The following is a 19969-nucleotide window of genomic DNA, read 5'->3' on the forward strand; positions in this document are numbered from 1 at the left end:
CCCTCCCCACTACTCATGTGTTCTCTCTCTCTCTCTCTCAAATAAATAAAGTCTTAAAAAAAAAAATGAAATGGAATGTTGTCTCTAGGTTTCAGGCATAGAAAAATCCAGCTATCAGAGCTCTTACAAATGACACGGTTTTAGAAGGTCTACTTCTCTAAGATTGAGACTTCCCTTGAACTAAAGCTTACTTTAATTTTATCCTTTCCAAAATGTATCACACTTACTAAAACAGAATATGCCTATGAAAATATAACCTTCTTCCTGATGATGTGATCACCATGATTTTGTCAAGTGCCTGCTAAAGGTACTGGGAAAAGCTAACACAGCTAACACATTAAAAGTGACTTGATATTCTGTGGATTTGGTGTCAGTGGGGGTTAAATCATATCCCAAGAGTGTCTAGGACATTCCCCACTGTAAAATGTAAAACATATGCTGTAAGTGTTATCCGACCGCCACACAGTAACAGCCTTGTGATTGCCTTTTTTGCTTTATCCTTAGGTTTTTTAAAACTCTTTTATTACGCAAAATTTCAGACACATGCAAAAGTAGAAAGAAGAGTATAAGGAGCCCTCATTACCCCTTAGCCACCTTTGACAATAATCAACATATTGCCAATCTTGTTTCACTTCTACCTCTCCCCCCTCCTCCCCCTTGTTGGTTACCTTGTCCTTTTCACAGCTTTATCGGGGTATAATTTACAAGCATACAATAGAAGCACATGGAATTGTAACTGTACGATGCCATAATTTTGGTAAATTTAGAAAGTTGTACAACCATCACCACGAGCCAGTTTTAGAACATTTCTTCATCCCCAAAGTGCCTCCTTGCAGTTAATTTCCATTCTCATCTCAGCTTCAGGCCACCAGTAATATACTTCTTGTCTTCATACATCTGCCTTTTCTGGGCATTGCTTTAATTAAAGGGAACCATACAATACATAGCCTCACGTCTGGTTTCTTCCACTCAGCGTAGTGTTTTTGAGGGTCATCCATGTCGTAGCCGATAAAGCTCTTTCTTCTTTTTTTAGTGCTGAATAGTATTCCCTTGTATAAATACCTAACGTTTTGTTATCCATTCACCAACAGGTGGCTCTTTAGACTGTTTCCAGTCTGGGGATTTTATGTAGAATACGTCTATGAATATTTGCATAGAAGAGTTCGCGTGGACATAGGTTTCATTTCTCTTAGGTAGACGCTTCAGAGTAGAACTTCTGGGGGTTTTAGAGCCTTGTTTACCCAGTAGAATCCCAACGTATCAGAGTTTGGACCTTAAACATTATATGTTCCAACCTTTTTGTTTTTTTTTTTAAGATTTTCTTTATTTGTCAGAGAGAAAGAAAGAGAACGAGTAGGGGAAGGGGCAGAGGGAAAGGGAGAAGCAGGCTCCCTGCTCAGCAGGGAGCCCCATGCGGGACTCCATCCCAGGACCCTGGGATCCTGACCTGAGCCAAAGGCAGATGCTTAACTGACTGAGCCACCCAGGCACCCCTGCTCCAACCTTCTTTTTTAACAAACAAGGAAAAGGAAGTCCAAAAATACTGATTTGTTTACATTCACAGATCGCTGGTGACAGAGACAGGATTCAAACCCAGAACTTCCCATTCTTTCTTTTTTCTTCTTTTTTTCATCAGTTTCATTGTTCATCCCAGAAACAGCCCTCCGGCCCACTGTCCGGACTGGCTGCTTTATTCCAGAGCTGTCCTGGAGGAACTTCCCTGCTTCGTTATCATGAGAATCCTCCTCACTCCTTGCCCACTCTGACACCCCCCTCTCCCACCCTGAGGCCCTTGGCCTCGCCTCTGGAACCCAGGCCATTTCCGGGCCTTCCTGGGACTCTGCGAGCACGGCCTGCTCCCCTCCCCCTCCCACAGATATTCTCTTCTTGACCCCTTTCTCTCTGCAAGCTCATTTGCTGCCACCTCGTCTGCTTTCTCTCTTCAAGTCCTGGGTGGTTCAAGGTTACGGAGGTCTGCAAGTTTTTGACAACAGAGTCTGCATTCCTGAGTTTTTGCTTGTTGGGTTGTTTGATAGAGATTTTCAAGAGAACACTGTCTTGGCTAGCTTGAAACCAGACCTTTCCTGCTTTCATGGGACGAGGGTGCAATCCTGACTTGCTCAATGAAAATACATGGACAATGATCATTTCATTCAAACTGAGTAAGGGGGGGAGGGAGACAAAACCCGGCCCCAAATTCTGAACAAGAGCTTTATTCCCTAAACGTCTTCTATGTGTATGAATGAGCCTGCCCTTCACTAATGAAAGAGGCAAGCAGCCCATCTTTCGCTCTGTGGCTGGTTAATACGTCACTTGCCTCATGGAGGCAAACTAAGAACTCTCTTTGAAGCTGAAAATAAGCCATGGGTTTTTAAAAAGAAAACTATTATTCCAAGTTTCCTATATTTTGGCAAATGCCAAGCATACAAAACTGGTTCGAACCACTTTTTCCAGCTTACATAAATCAAATCCACCACAAACTGCTCGCTCTTTGGAAAAAAGTTTCACTGTAAATTAGGCACCTCAGGCCGGAAGCAGGGGCTGTACCCACATGTAGTAATTGCTTGCTATTATCCAATCAGTGAGCAAATATTTATTGGGCACCCAGTGCGCTAGGCACAGCCGGGGAAACAGAAATCGATAAAGATATGGCCGTTATGGCCCTTGTAATCTACTTATGATAAGACAGAAACACGAAAACCTAACAGTCCCAGGTAGGAAGGGATCAAGGGGCACAGGCGGAGAAGTGTTACAGAATTTTCGAAATTACAGGACTGCCAAGCTGGATGGTACAGAGGGGCCAAAGGAAGGAAGGGAATGGAAAACCTAAAGCTCGCACACAGATTAAAGCTAAAACAGGCCAACGATGAGGTCACTCACCTGCTCAAAAACTTCCCATGACTCATCCCTGATAATCAAAGAAAGTCCAAACTCCCTGGCCTGGCCTTCGAGACCGCACAGTCACTGGTTCCTTTACCTTGCCCGGCTTTGCTCTGGCAAATGCTCCTTGAACACACAGATACCTGTCTCTGCCCGACCTTTTTTGCTCTTGATGCTCCATCCTTCTCAATAGTCTCTCCCACCACCTCAGCTACTGAAAAATCCAGCCGTTTCACAGTCGGACTCCTCCCGGAGGCGCCCCAACACTGACTTTTCATTACTACACAAGATCTCTGCGTCTTGGGACAGCCAGTCCCCACGACGGCCTGCAACGCTTCCCACATCCCCAGCATCCCCACCCAGGATGGATGGATGGTGAGAGCTGTGTAACCAATGAGATATTGTGCAGGTGACGGCGTGTGACGTTCAAGGCTTGACTGTGAAAGACGTGAGAGGCTTCCACTTTGACGTGTGCAAAGCCATTCACCACATCATGAGGACACTGCGTGGAGGTGGAGATGGCTGCATGGTGAGGGACTGAGGCCTCCTGTTCAGAGACAGCAAAGACTTGTAGTCGTGCAAGCGAACCACCTTGGAATTACATCCTTAGGAGAAAACGTGCATGAGCGCACGCACACACACAGAGAAAAAAAAAAAAAACAGAAAGATCTTCAGATGTCTGCAAACAACTTGCTGACTCCTGAGAGAACCCAAGTCAGTATCGCCCAGCTAAGTTGCTCCCGGATTCCAGGCACTTATGTAATAGATGCTTATTGTTGTTTTTAGCTGCTAAGCTTTAGGGCAATTTGTTACGCAGCAATAGATAACTGATAGACCTCTTTGATGGGGTCTCCATCAAATTCCAATTATTTGTATCCTAACCTTTGTCTTAGAACTGGAGGAATGTTTCCCAGAGGGCAGGGACCTCCTTTGTTGTTGTTCAGTTCTCTGCTAGCTTTAGTAAGTCACTCAGTCATCATTAGTTGATTGACTGAATGATAAGAACAGAAAAAGAAAACAAAACCCTTGGTGAAGTTGTGCCTTGGGCTGAATTCAGAGCGGCTTTGGATAGTTCTGTAATTTTTAATTTTCATTTCTTTTCTTTTTTTTAAATATATTTTTTTAACTTTAAGGACCTGGTCATGTGGAGGGAGTAACAATTGTAGTCTGGCCTCTGATCCCAGCCCTGGATTTTAAGAAATCCCGCCAGGAACACAGAGCGACCTCGCCTCACCTCTACCCCAGGACTCGCCTCCCACCCAGATCTCCCTCATTTAACTCAGGGCACGAGCAGCTGTGCAGTGTCCAGGTGATGAACAGGCCAGAGTCAGAGAAGGTAATGAGGGTAGGAGGCCGGCAATAATAAACGCAGCCCCTTTCAGAGGTTTGCTCAAAAACTTTGTCCCAAAAGCCCGAACCTGGCAGAACCCTCCCGTCGCAGGCACCCTGGTCCCACTCCCAGGAACTGAAGCTATTTCATAGACTTCTAATTAAGAAGATTCTGAATCCTCCAACATTTTAAAGAGGATTCCAGCCCAGTGCAGGTCCTCTCATGAATTCAGGAGTAAGTTAGGATCTAACAGAGTCCTTCTGGTAAGGACTGTCCCCTTTGGGACTCATTGTAGCTGGTCTGGGTGGCTAGCAAGACTGAATACCTCTCTTTACGCCTTAAATTAAAACAAAAAATAACCAGGAACAATGTTTTGAGGGTCCTTTTATAGACCAAGCCGTGGGAGCCACACCAAGATGCAGTCACCCCTCTGGGAAACACAAAGAAATCTGATCATCATCTCTGTGCTAAATTATAAGAGATGATATACAATAAGTATAGACAAACAACATAATTATAAAGTATATTATTCCTGATGTGGTAAGCTGACCAGGAAGGCAAATTTACCTTGATCATCATTTGTATTAATGACTATGACTAATGATAGAAATAGCAAAATAATTAAGAACCCCCATCTAGCTACATCATCATGTTAGGAGACAGTTGGTTAACATGGTAAAAAGGAGTCAATGTGGCTTTAAGTCAACAAAGGGAGTACAAATCTAGTCGATTTAGCCTAAGGCCAGAGCAAGATTCGTTCCAACAAGGAATGTAGAGTGCTTGTTAGGATTCTGTGCAGTTAATTTTAAAGGCCCCACTCTCTCTTTGGAGACTATATGCACAGACCTCAAAGAGATTCTGGTACTTAGCCCTAATGACTTCCTTCTGTACAACACACCTCATTGCCTACAGGTACCCGCCAGATGAGTTTCTTCTGAAAAAGGAGGCTAGAGATTGATTCTTCTATGTAAAATTATTCCATTCTATTAGTGCTGGAGCCCTGAAATTCATTAGCAAACAACTTGGGGCTGATAAGGGAAGGCTGCCTAACCATCTGTTCCCAACAGGCCTTTGTAATATAAAAAGGCATTGCTTGGGAAAAACTCTGTCTAATCTCTTAAAGATGTGTATTTACTTAAGAAAATGATTTAAAGCAGCTCATGATCTTAATCTCATTTACTGTGCTGCAAACTTCAATCAAATCGTGTGTTCCTATTTGTGCTCCGGTACATCTCAGCATTATCAGAAGAAGATGGCAGTCTTTTTAAAAAAATACACTACGCTGCCATTCCCCCAGGCTACAGCTGTGTTCTGCAGGCAACAATCAACTGAACTCCAGTGGTTTCATAGAGAACCGGAATCAAATGTCCATGAAGACATGGGAAAATGTGTAGGAAATTATGTAAAGAGAAAATAAGAATATTAGACTGTGTATACCCTATGGTCACCGCTCTGATATGGATTAGAATAGAGATCCATGTTCCGTCTGTCTGTCTCTCTTTTTTTTCCCATGAGAAATCATTGCTGCAGACTGCCTGTAAATTGATTCTAATAAAATGCAATCTTTTAATCTGTGAAAATTTGAATTGAAATAAACGTGTATAATTTAAAAAAAAAAAGAACAGGGCGCCTGGGTGGCTCAGTGGGTTAAGCGACTGCCTTCGGCTCAGGTCATGATCCCAGAGTCCTGGGATCGAGCCCCGCATGGGGCTCCCAGCTCAGCGGGGAGCCTGCTTCTCCCTCTGACCCTCTCCCCTCTCATGCTGTTTCTCTCTCTCTCTCAAATAAATAAATAAATAAAATCTTAAAAAAAAAAAGACAGTCAGAACCTTTAAAAAAAATAAAAATAAAAAAAAAAGAATAGAGATCCATGTAACTGTGGTAATGTTGGAAAGAAACAGGAAGATGAAACAGCAGTTTTCTCCCACACATCTACAACCTTACTACGCAGTTTCTTTCTAAATTTCCTTTACGTCTGCTGGGAGTTGTCTTAATAGTGCGTGTAGTTTGTTTGCTTTCTTAAAATCATCAGGATAAGATCTCACCTCATCAGACAAGAACTTGTGAGCCAGTTACTCTCGTAAAGGGTCGCGACTGCCTGGACCACCCTAGATAAATGTCTGCCTGTCTCTTCCTGAACATTCTTCAGGAACAGCAGCTCTACAGCTTCCAAGTTTAATCCCTGCAAGGGGAAAGGAACTCTGTCTAACCTGCTAAAAATAGTGCATTTCAAGGAAGTGTCCCTTTTTTTTTTTTTTTTAGCTTCAAACTAAAATAATCCTTTAAGTGAAAGTAAAATAATACTTGGGCAAATCATAAAAATGAAGTCACTCATTAACACATACTTACTGAGAATGTGGGAACAAAGATGAGGTCTAGAGGTGAACAAGACTTAGTCACTGCGCTCAGGAAGGCTATCTAGCAACGCTCAGACGCTGTAAACTAAGGAAGATGTCACCGGTGATATAATCATTATAGAGACCAGAATGAGCTACTCTGAAGAGAAAGAGAATACAACTGGCCTTTCCCCCCCGCCCCGGTAAAGAGAACCAGGAAAGGTGGCGTGGAGGCCACATCTGAAATGGATCCCGAAGGATAGTCTAATTCTGTCCAGGAAGGAGAAGTGTTGGACCTTGAAGACTAGGGAGATACAGTCAGCAAAGACAACAGCAGGGAGGAATGGGGTGTGTTCTGGGACACTGCAGTTTAGGAATGGGGACCAACGGAAATATGCAGAGGAGAAATGGGGGTCAGACTGGGCCTTGAACGTGGAGGGAAGGGTGGGGCAAGCGAGCAAATATTGTTCTTTGGGGCCTGGGCAAGGAGCCTTCCATTTGGTGCTGTATTTACTTCTGACAATGAGTTTTTTACAAGGAGATTTTTTTTTTTTAAAGATTTTATGTATTTATCTGAGAGAGTGCGAGAGAGCACGAGCAGGGGGAGGGGCAGAGGGAGAGAGAGAGAAGCAGGGTCCCCGCTGATCAGGGAACCAGATGTGGGGCACTATGTGGGGCTCCGTCCCAGGACCCCGGGATCATGACCTGAGCCGAAGGCAGACGCTTAACCAACTGAGCCACCCAGGCGCCCACAAGTAGGAAGCTTCTAAGCTGAGGTTCCAAGAAGTCAGACATTGTCTCTGAAGAGCATGTCATTCTCCTACATCCCCCAGCAGCACTGTGCCTGGTCCTTGACAAACACTCCCCCAATATGCACTGAAGACAAACAGACCATACGCCCATGATCAGCTGCTCCATCCTACTGCTCTCCTGGACTGGTTTTTGTTGGACATTGGGAGCCACCGACAATTCTGCGTTAGAGGGATAATGCAATCACTGGGGAGCTGTGTGTTGAGAGGAGCAGACTAAAGGCTAGGGAGGTGGCGGTGGGGGGGGGGCTGTTCCCAATGTTTAGAGCCTCAAGTGTTAATGGACATCTTGCTTTTCCTCAGCAGGCTCTGTTGAGACAGATTTTTCTAAAGAAGTATTAGAATGCCATAAAAACCCAACTGAAATCTAAATTCTCTCCTCTACCAAATGTACTTCTACTGTGAAATGTAAGCACTGTGGAAACGTACCAGATGAAAAGTTCAACTCCTTCCCAATCTTCCAACCCACAGCTCCACTCTTCATAGCATATTGTTCATTACTGTAAAAAAAGAAATGCTTGTGCACTCATAAGCATATAATATGCTTTTTAAAAACATAATGAGATCATTATTTTGCTTTTTTATTTAATCTCTCTTGGAGATCTCTTCCTATCAGTGCACAGAGACCAGCCTTGTTGTAAAAGCGCATAATGTTTCAGCTCAAGGAAGTACCGTAATACATTTTAGCAGCTGATGCATACTTAAGTTGTTGAGAGATTTTCTTCCCCCCTTTTTAAAATCAACACTGTAATGAACTCTTTTTGTCCCAGAATGAATTCACTCGTGGTTAGCTGTATCAGCGTCTTGGATGGACACAGATGGGCTCTCTCGTGTAAGACATAATTCAGCCCATTTCCTCATATGTTAATGCAGTTAACAGTTGCTTATCTTAGCAATGAAGGGGAACATAAAGATAATCCAAAAATAAATTCACTCGCAAGAGTATCTCAGAGTATCTCAGGATGTTCTGCCGCCCTGGAGCCTCCTGGAAAGACTCAGGGCCAGAGTTCTGCCTTCTGAGCCTGAGCCCCCTCGTGCAGAATTCTTCATTCCATACTGGGGCAGGACAGATTTCCTTCCAGAGGGTCCCAGGGCTCTCCCCTTCTTGCTCTACCAGGGGCTTCAGGCTCCTTGGTTGACAGGCTTCAAATGCCAATGAAAAGTGCAGGTGATAACAACCAGAATCATAGAATTGCAGAGCTGGGGGCGGGGGGGCGGGGGGGGGGGAGGTTCGAGATTATAGAGTGGACACCTTATATTTCTTAGATGTGGCAATCTTGACCCAGAGGTTTGAATATCCCAGTGAGATGACACAGCCAGTCACCCCACAGCCCACCTTCCACGCTCCCGTCCAGAGCTTTTTCCAGTATACAGTAAATCTGCATGCTCTTCTTAATTACTTCAAAAAGACCATGGAAGCAAAATTTGTCTATACTATTCCCTTGGGTAGAAAGAATAATGCTTAAAAAAAAAAAAAAAAAAGAGGGGAGGAGAGTAGGGGAAGGGCAAAAGAGGTGAACGGCACTAGGAGGTACAAAAACTTGCAGTTATAAAAGTAAATAAGCCACGAGGATGAACAGTACAGCAGACGGAATATAGTCAATAAAATTGTAATAATTTTGTATGGTGACAGATGGTGACTCCACTTATCATGGTGAGCATTCTGTAATGTATATATTTGTCAAATCATTATGTTGTAGACCTAAAACTAACATAATATAATACGCCAACTATACTTCAATTAAAAATTCAAAAAAAAAAAAATACAGGTCTACGAAATAAGGTTTGCTGCTCGTGCACGGTACAGCCTCAGAAGCACCATTTAAATTATAATCTTTGCGGATGGTGTCCCCTGCATTGTGCAGTGCACAACCTAAGTGGCCATACATGGTCATCCTGAGGGGGAGAAAAAAAAAAAAAAGAACATTCTGAGACCATATACCTACAGAGAGATGGCACACATAGTAAGAAATCCAACAACCTCATTTTTAAATCATTTTAACTTCCTTCTCCACCGAATTCACTACTAGAATGTCTAGCAAGTTTCAGAATTTACACATTTGGGTTTCACCTCGGTCTCCTGTCCCCTGTTGAGGTGTTAACAAGCAAGTGCCGGTAAGACTGCTGACTTGTAACACTTGAGACAGCCAGTTCTCCACAACGGATTTTCAAACCTGGGGCGACATAAGGCTGAGAGACTCTAGAGCCATATTTGCTTTACTCCCCTCCCGTTGATGCTAGAGAGTCTAAATCAGGGATCTCGAACAGCTCCGAGAACAGTCTGTTCAAGATCTAAATGTCATAGAGTAGCCGACTCCACCTTCCAATCCTTGGAGCCCAGCTCTGTCACTTACTGCAAGCACCTGCAAACCGGAGAGGTAAAAATCTGCGTTTTTGCAAAAGGAAGTACATGATGTGGTTAAGAACCAATAGATTTAAATATCAGCTTTTGCTTCTGACTTGGGTAACGACTTTGACTCTTGCGGTCTCAGTTTCCTCGTTTTTAAAATGGGTATGATAATGAAGGAACCTGGGACTTGGCAAGGTACCTAAAAGCTTAGCATAATGCCCGCCATACAGTAAGAGCTCAGTAAATCCGGAGCCCCTACCACCCTGGCTGGTTCACACCAGAGGCAACCAGAGGCAAAAGGCAAAAATACAGGCACCTAGGAGCAGGAAAAGAAGAAGTCTTCAGTATGGTTTCTGCTGAATTAATAAAAGCAGACTGGAAAATGCTTCCATTTTCACTCAAGTCCATAGTCATCCATGGAAACTCCTAGGAGCAAGGAGTCATTCCTAGGACTGTTTTGATCGACACTTGAAATGCTAGATCTGGGGAAAACCTCACAAGGGCAGGTCAGCCTCGGGAGTGCAGAGCCCGAGTGCAGTTCCTCTCCTCAGGGCCACTGACCAAGAACAGAAAAGTGGGGCAACCAGAGTAATTTCTCATGTCATGGGCAGTTTTTCCATATCACTGACTCATGGGTGCCAATGAGATTTCTCTGATGTGCTCCGGGCAACGGGATTCCAGTCTTTCTGCATACCTGAGATCACCTCACTGTTCACATCCATTGGAGAAGAGCCACTATTCCATTACTTCTGGAATCTTCTTCTTTTTTTTTCCTAAGATTTTATTTATTTATTTGAGAGAGAGACACACACACAGCATGCACACAAGTTGGGGGAGCCCCAGAGGAGGGAGAGGGGGAGAGGGAGAAGCAGGCTCCCCGCTGAGCAGGGGCTTGATCCCAGGACCCAGGGATCATGACCTGAGCTGAAGGCAGACGCTTAACCGACTGAGCCACCCAGGAGCCCCTTTCTGGAATCTTCTTATCATTGCTTTTGTAGGGTGAATACTTGTAAAAGCTATGTATTATAACCTTTTTTTTTCTGTTAATTTCGTGGCACTGAGTTGATCAAGAGGAAGGGGAAAAAAAAATCCTGCAAGGCCCACAGGCCAGGGCCTAATGAAAAGAGCCAGGGTAAGGATGTTGCTGAACCAGTTGAGGCCAGGCATAAAAGTGGACAGCCCATGGGTCATGCCCAGTGGCAAATGCTCTGAGAAGTATGAGAGAGCAGAAGTCAGAGGTTGCAAACGCCAAGGAGGCAGGCAAATGAATGAAATGTGTGACTGCCCAGGCTAATTCAGCAGCGAGGCTTTGGACAAACTGGCATGCATGCCCCACTCACTGGCATTTAATTTTTACAAGCGAAACACAGGGCGCGTGTTGAACCAGATGCATCGGGCATCACATGTGGGCCGAGGGCATCCATTTCGCGGTCCTGCCGTGGGTTCTGGCAGCCAAGAAGTGAAGAGCAGAAAGGTCAGCCAAGAAAGGAAAGGACAGGTGGCAGCTCCAGGCCCGTGAGAGGCTAGGGTCTGGGCCCATATGCCAGGGGCCGGGGCCTTAAAACCCACAAGAGGTCAAGGTACGGTCAAGGGGAGTGCAAGCAGGCATGGGGCCACAGTGGCATTCGGGGTGGGGCCAGACCCTCTGTGAGCCAGGGGTTCCCAGGGCGCTGGGAACGTGAGAACTTGGCCTGAAAGCCCGACCCCAGGACAAGCCGGGGCCCCATGGGCGGGGCAGCCGCACACCTGCTGCTGGGGGCGGAGCCTGCCTCAGTGCGCGCGGCCGGGTCTGGGCCAAGCCGCGCCTGATTGGAGGAACAGAGCTGAAGGGGCGGGGCAGTTCCTGACAGGCTAAAAAGGAAAAAACCCACATCCTTCCCCAACGTTTATTTCATAAACAAGTATATATTTAGCGCTAACTCTGTGCACTTTACAAGGTACAGCTGAGGTTACAAAGATAAGAAGCTATACTTACTCAGAGTAAGTGGCTTATTTTGGGTTAACAGGAGAGAGCAATTATTTGGCACCAGGGCTGGCCAAGTCATTGACCTGGATTTGGTAACATTTTAGCTCACTAATCATTGTATTGGAAGAGTAGGTAGATAGTCAATGGAAGGGAATAGGAACAGGCATACAGCTGAGGCTCCCAGAAGTGCTAAAAGAGTAGGTCATATAGAAGGAAAGAAAATTAAATTATCATCATCAGAATTTTGACAATACTTGATCAGAAGAAAATGGGCTTACGTATTTAAGGTTCTCAAGAAAAGAAAATGTGGGCCAAGGACATTACTATAAACGTCACAAAGTGCTATCAAGAAATTAGGGGATGGGGAACCTGGCTGGCTCAGTCGCTGGAGCGTGCAACTCAGTCTTGGAGTTATGAGTTCGAGCCCCACATTGGGTGTAGAGATTATTTAAAAATAAAATCCTTAAAAAAGAAAGAAATTAGGGAAACAAAAAAAATAAGGGAATTACCTAAGGAATCTATCAGAGAAAGAGCTACAATCAAAATGTCTAGAGACACTGATATGAGGACTGATAATAAGCAAGACATACATAGTTACCTGCAGGAATAAGACTAAATGAGCATTAAAAGGGAGATATTTTACTATATAATGGCTATAGGATCTGACAGTGGAGATATAGTACAGCCTTAAAAAAATACTGGAGAAGAATGAGTAGGGTGTATGCCAAAGACATTATTTTTACTGTTTCAGTAATCAAAACTGATTATGTGGAGACGGCTTATGTATAATGCAAGAAAATCAAATGGGTAATTATGACATTCTATCTCCCCTGTGACTAAAAAACCAGGATTCAAAGTCTGTAAGAAAGAAAATACAAATGTAATAAAGAAGAGGTTAAACAAAAACCCTTAAGCTTAAACTTGCCTTGGAAATATCATTATGAACTCACAGTACATTTTATTTTTATATGTGTATATATATGCTTGTATGTAGATATATATATGTCTATATATGTGTTTTCCCAGTTCTGACCAGTAAAAAGACCTAAAAACAATGACCACTCCAGTGAATAAGCATCCCTAGTGCCCGGATTATGGTCCTGAAATATCATTTCTCATTAAACAAACAAACAAACAAACAGGGATTCTTGAAGAAATGGCTGATTCCAGGTCTAGACAGGAAATGTACAAGACAAGCCTGGATAACCTGAACACACCAAATAGCATGGAAGCTATCAAAGATTACCAAGATCATGTCAGAAAAACTAAGGATCCAACTGGAAGAAGATCCCACTGGTGAAAGGTGGGACTAATCTGAGTCCTGGTAAAAGTTAAAATTTCAGTGGATTGCAACCCATCAAATATATTTAATTCCACAATTATAACAATAATAAAAAAAAATAACCCACCAAACTGGTCACCTTTTGAAAATGACAGGAAACCAATTCTTGAAAAGTGGGTAAATCAAAGGAAAGAACCAAACATTCACTCTGGTTTTTCTATGTGAACTGTACCACTGGGTAACCGAATAATAGTTTGAAGGGGAGTCTATCCTTATAAGATGATTGCAGCTAAGAAATGAAATCAAAATGGTGCAATTAGAATATACCAGTCTGCAATCCCCAATGAACTAAAAGATCCAGACAGCGAGGATCAACAGCTGCAAACAGCAAAAAAGAGTGGGAGAAGAAGACGTCTTATGCCTCCCGTGAAAGAATCCAACAGCACCTGTCACCTTGCCCAAAGGGATCAAACCCAAGTCTGATCAAGCCTCTGGATCCAGATGCAGGAAACACACAGCAAAGGCGCAAACTGAACTTCACCATGAGTGCACATCTTGTTATCAACACCGTGGGAAACTCTACAGATCAAACAGCCCAGGTCCTTCAACAAAAAAACAAAAAAAATTATTTTTTTAAATGGTGGAGGATGTTAAGGGAATCTGTAGATTCAAAGAGATCTAAAAGACACATCAAGTTTTTTAAAAAAATGAGCAAGACTCAGCTATCATGACTATCATGGGTCAGACTGCTCACTTGGGTGATAAAGACATAAAGAGATGCAAGGAAGTGATTACTATAAAAGTCAGGATGGCATTTGCTTTTGGAGGGACAAAGGAGAATATGACCTGGGCTGGGTATGTGAAGGCACTTGTGGAGTGGCTGGCCAAATGGTATTTCTTGCCTGGAGGGATGGTTATATCAGTGTTTGTCTTACAGTAAGTCAGTAAGTGTGTATTTGCTTTGTGTGGGTTTTGGTATTTATGTTTCATTTTATAATAAAGAGGTTAAAAAAAAAGGCATTGAGAAAATCTAGGCATGTCAACAGAGAAAGAGCCAGCTGCTGGAGGGGATCACAAGGTGTAGAGGGGAAAGTGTCCCAGCAGCAGATCAACTGGGAGCAGGTGTCTGATGAAGGCCTTCTGTTTCAATGAACTTCTCGTGTTTAAGGTAAATGACTGCATCTATAATGTTTTAAAATTTGCCTTATAACACTTCCAATAATCTCCTAAAGCTTATAGCAAATGATGTGCTCCAAAATATTCCAAAGGCAATCTCAATGCAAAACGTTCTCCTGGGTGCCTACTGGAATGGCCAAAAGCTGCTGGATATTGGGTTCTTACACATGTGAGAGTCTTCACTTGACTCAAAGTCGTAGCTTCGAGTTCCCAGAATTAGACAAGGAAGGTACACCCTTTACTCTCTCCCTGACTCGGCTCCCCATGCAAGCTATTAGCAACAGGGGATTAAGAGAGCAAATAAACAGAACCTTTCCCCCCAAACTTTAGCAATCCTCAAGTCTAACCGACCTGTCACACCCCAGTGCTGTTACAGCTTTAGCAACGTGAGGTCAGGAACTAAGTGAAGAAATACAGGCTCCCAGGGTCGGCCCTGGTTCTGAGCTGTGGGGATGGGACATTGGAGCAGTGGGTCTCTTGCGTTGCTGGCCATCAAAACCACCGGACGAGACACACACAGAGCCCTGCATCTACTGTGGCCGACCCCCAACCGCCCAGGTATTCCCCGGGGGGCAGGCTCTGCAATACAAGAACCTGTCCCCGCTCTTAGAAAACGTGCCTCACACCAAGACTCTATAAACCGGAGGGCACATTTGCCACCACTCAGACAGGCACTCGGCGGCACGAGCCAATGACAAAAGATGAATTTCTCTGGGTTACGAAATCTGTCCACCTTTTTCCCTTTACAAAATAGGACATCAGAGTTATCCTCGCAACTTGAGAAGCTCAGTTCCATGGGTTTTGGACGTCCACGCTCCTAACTTTGAAAGGTGAATTATATCTGAAATAATCCTAGGACTTTTGTCCATGAAGTAGACAGTGGCTGGCTGGAGAGAGAACAGCTTTTGAGAGTCCACAGGAAATGAGGGAGTTTGTAGCAGGTTTATTGAGGGGTAATATGCTGTAGCAGCTCAGAGCTCATAAGGGGGGCGGGAGAATTTCCACGGTACCAATCCCAGGGCGGCCAAGCACCTGTGGGCTTACTTAACTTCCCCAAACCTCAACTCCTCATCTGTAAACACAGGTTAACACTCACACCCTTCTCATACATCCGTTTTGAAGATGAAATTAGACAATGTGTATAAAGCACTCAGCACAGCGCCTGATCCGCTCTAAGTACTCCATAAAGGCGTGTCATTATTGCTATTGTGGTCGTGAACGTTTCCAGAAACACGAAGCACTCTCTATTTGATGGACATCTTCCAGGTTTGAATGTAGGATGCTGTCTCCAAAGTTAGTTGTGCTATTTTTCTAAATCCATGACCCTTCACATTAAAAAGTCACTACTAGGAGTAATTAAGTATATGCGGTGTTCAACACCTCCTAATCTTCTGTTTTTCTCCCAACTACTCATCATGGGTGGTTAGTTTTAATTCCAATGAAACCTGGTTTTATCATTCTCATTAATAATGATGGCCTTAACTACACAGCTTCTAGAGCGTGGGAGTCTGGGGCCAGTGCAGATGCTGTGTGCCCGCTCGGCATGCCCTCTGCCTTCTTCCTATTGGCACAGCCAACCTCCCACAGTAGAGTTTTCCTTTAACGACGGCTACTCACTTTCATAGGTTTCCTTGTAACCATGACTCAGTTCTGCTCCGTGAGGCCTGAGGAGACTTCAGGAAAGATTCTACCCCTGGATAGAAAGACATGGACACTGCAGGGGAACAGATTCATCATCGCCCTCTCTGTGCCCCACCTCTCCCCTCCATATACACACACACTTTGTGCCTTTGGATGGAGTTGGGGGCAGTGTGCAATACCTGGTGCTGAGGACGCCCTTTTCTGCCCATGAGGCAGCAAGTCTGCCAAAGAAAAGGTAACATGCTAACGATGGGAGAGCGGAAGGACGGAAAGAACCTGGTCCCTGGTGATATTGTCTGAGCCACTGGTTCAACATTGGATTGGACCAACCACAGACTGCCCTTCACAAAAGATAATTTAATGACTTTACTGTTCAAACCTGTTAGCTGGGCATTCTCTTACATGCTACCTAAAGCATCCTGATTGTTACGGCCTACATTGCGTCCCCCTCACAAATTCAAATGTTGAAGTCTGAACCCCAGTACCTCAAAACAGGACTGTATTTGGAGATAGGATCTTTAAAGACATGATTCAACTAAAATGAGGCCGTTAGGGAAAGCCCTAAGACAATATGACCGGTGTCCTTACAAGAAGGAAATTGGACACACAGACATGAAGGGCACACACACAGAAGAAGTTGAGAACATTTGTTGCCAGCAGATCTGAGCTACAAGAAATAATAAAGGAAGCTCCTCAGGCTGAGAGACAAGAAAACACCCTAATGGAAACGGGTCTATGCTAAAGAATCAAGAGCCCCAGATACTGTGAATAAGTAGGTAAGTAGAAAAAAAGCTTTTTTCTCATGTTTTAATTTTTTCAAAAGATAGTTGCTTAAAGTGAAAAATAATAACTGTGATTTCTGAACACTCTACATAGATGTAAAATGTATAATGCTAACGTAAAGACTATCATTTGTAATACCCTTTACAAAGGTCATTGTTACAGAGAGACTTCTGTCCCCCACCAAATTCATATTTAGAAGCCCCAAGCCCCATTGTGACCGTCTTCGGAGATATGCCCTTTAAAGAGATAATTATGGTGAAATGAGGTCACAAGGGTGGGGTCCTAATCTGACAGGACTGGTGTCCTTACATAAAGAGAGAGAGAAACATCAGGGATGCCTCGCAGAGAAAAGGCCAAGGGAGGATATAATAGAAGGTAGCCATTTGCAAGCCACAGAGAGAGGCCTTGGGAGACACCAAACTTGCTGACACCTTGATCTTGGCCTTCCAGCCTCCAGAACTGGGAGAAATACAGATCTGCTGTTAAAGCCATCCAGTCTGATATTTTGTTACAGTAGCCTGCGCAAACCGATACGGTGATATAGCATACTATTTATCATCAGGAATATAAAAACCCTAAGGGCAACCATAAAAGGGAACAGAACTTACAAAAGAAGGATGGAAGGTGAATTTGGAGTAGGTGTGCCTGGAAGGAGCCCAGAGTCCAGGGGTAGGAAGCCCAACTTCTTACAACCATCTCTTCTCCCAAACTGCGAGGCTCGAAGGCCATCCCCCTGGTGTGCTGCAGGACGGCTGCCTAGAGAGGGGGGCTCAAGCATGACTCAGAGTCATCCCTTTTCACCCTTGTTGACCCCTGGTCAAATATTTAAACCTCCAGGGAAAGACAGAAGCTCTACTAAAATGACTATTATGTATCATCAGAAGCAGACCTTTAATATACTCCATGGCTCTTACTAGAATGATAAATTGAGAAGTGATCAGAATTCAGAAACGGGGAAGAAAGTCTCAAGTACTGGCCCAGCTCAAAATGCAAAAAAAGAAAAAGAATTTAAAAAAAGAAGAAGGGGGAGGAGGAGGAGGAAGTGGAGGAAGTTACGGAAAGGTGGCTTCAAAGAAAGAAACTGTGTTCTCCATCTTGCCATTACCCACCATTTTGAAATGAGAGGGACACCCCAAGAACAGGACAGCCCTGGAGGTGCCGGGACCTCAGGACAGGGAGGGGACCTAGGGTAGGCTTCACCGGCCACTCGGTGACCGAGTCCTGAGCCTGGAGCTCCCCCCATCATCCGCCACTCTTGAAAAAGGGGCGCCCATCCCATGAGTGATCTACAAGGAGATGGCCTCCAGTCGGCCGGCACCAGCTGATGACGTCAGCAGAGCCAGTGACCGGTAATCCAGATTTTTAACTAACGAACCCTGAGCAGATTCCCCAGGGTCCCTGCTTCATGGCTCTCAATTCCTGGATCTATTCGTGGGACACCACTGTTGGTTTTGGTTGTTATTTTTTCGTCTCTGACCTCATCGTTGGTCAACATTTCTCTACCCGGTGAGGACCTACGAGAAAAACCACTTTGTTGTTTCTTAGGATGGGTACCCAGGTGTTCATTTTGTGCGAGTTCATTTTAATCTTCTTTAAACTTTTAAAACCGCTCTATACTTTCAAGAGATTTGCTCTTTCCACTGCCAAAACCACCCTCGGCCCCCCCAAAAACAAACAAAAAACAACCCTACAGATCATCTGCTGCCTGAATAGTCTTCTTGATAGAACAAGACATTAAAACTGGTCTTCCAGGCTAGGGGTTTAGAATTTGCTGTGCTTCAGTCAAGGGGGTGGGGTCAGAAATACAGAGTCCCAGGCCCAGCTCTTGTAGGCGGAGCCCAGGAATCTGCCCCGTTGGTGTCAAGGGCCCCAGGGGATCCTGCTGTGCAGTCAGGTGGGGAGCTCTGGCCCCTGATGGGCCCTGCACTACAGCGGCATGCTGGAAAAGTTCAAAGCTTCATTTGGTCTCTCATCTTTGTGGCTGCCCAGGTACTCACACGTTCAAACCATCCCACTTGGGGCACACAGGCCAGGGACCCCCAGAGCCCCTGCTTCCTCAGAAGGCGGTGTCTGACCCTGGCAAGTCAGAGCAGGCTGAGCATTCCGGGACAGAGAAGCAAAGGAGCTCACAGAGGGGAGGTCTGAGCCCCCTCACCTGTCCCAGGTACCTCTGTGACTTCCTGGGAGCCTGTCCCTTCACCCAGGCACAAGGGGATTCCACCACTAAATTAGGACTGCTCTGCCCTTGGGCAGTGATAACATGGAATCAAACACCAGCCTTTCCCAGAAAACTACCTCATCTTTGTAAAGAGAGAAGAGGGGGCGCCTGGGTGGCTCAGTCAGTTAAGCGTCTGCCTTCGGCTCAGGTCGTGATCCCAGGGTCCTGGGATTGAGTCCCGCATGGGGCTCCCTGCTCAGCAGGGAGCCTGCTTCTCCCTCTCTCTCTCCCTCTGTGCTCTCTCTCTCTCAAATAAATAAATAAAATCTTTAAAAAAAGAGAGAGAGAGAAGAAAGAAACACAAAGGAGTTATTTCCTGATCACTGAGTGGTGGAACCGAGTCCGAGACTTATTCCTTAAAGGTTTGGATTGTCAAAGATTGTTCTGAACTCTGCAATCTGTTGCCAACATGGCATCTGCCAATTTTCTCAGAAGACTGGCATCTCTGCAGAATTCTTTTGTCACTTCTGAGTGTGTGTGTGTGAGAGAGAGAGCCTGAACACAGTCAGCTCAAGGGCTTGAGGGAGGATGAAGACAGTTAGGTCTTCACAAACACACATCACAACCTCTGCCTCCTTCATTTTGGTATTTTGGTTACAGTCATATTGTAAGAAACTTTTTTTTTTTTTTAATGGTCAGGAGTGGAGAAGGTTGGCTCATTTCAAATATACATGAGGGTACTGCATGCCCTGCACAGAGAGAGAGAAGTGTGCCCAGCAGACCCTGACCCAGAGGACAACTGTGAAGATGCATGCCTGCTCTCTGGAAATCTCACAACTTCCCCCAAGGACGTGCCAGCCCGGGTCCCTTTGGGACACCGAGGACAGCTGAGACATACCTGCCTGTCTGTCTTGGATAATTGGGTTTCATCCAAGACCTGTTTTAAACAAGGGCCTCCAGAGGTGAAAGGCCAACTGACTGCTCACATCTTAACTGTAACAGGTTTTTTTTAAAAGCTTCCCTCTTGGGGCGCCTGGGTGGCTCAGTCGGTTGAGGGTCCAACTCTTGATTTCGGCTCAGGTCATGATCTCAGGGTCATGAGATCGAGCCCCTGGGTTGGGCTCCAAGCTGGGCGTGGAGCCTGCCTAAGATTCTCTCCCTCCCTCTCCCTCTGCCCAGTCCCTTGCCCCTGCGTTCTCTCTCTCTCAAAAGAAGGAAGGAAGGAAGGAAGGAAGGAAGGAAGGAAGGAAGGAAGGAA

General features: G+C 44.9%; 1 protein-coding gene across 1 annotated transcript in view; it reads right to left on the minus strand.

Moving 5' to 3' along the window:
• The window catches only part of TNFAIP8 (TNF alpha induced protein 8), a 115917-nt gene that overhangs the window by 91127 nt on the left and 4821 nt on the right, over positions 1–19969 (minus strand). The window lies entirely within an intron of this gene.

Source organism: Phoca vitulina, unplaced genomic scaffold (assembly GCF_004348235.1).
Source record: "Phoca vitulina isolate PV1807 unplaced genomic scaffold, GSC_HSeal_1.0 scaffold32, whole genome shotgun sequence".
NCBI lineage: Eukaryota > Metazoa > Chordata > Mammalia > Carnivora > Phocidae > Phoca > Phoca vitulina.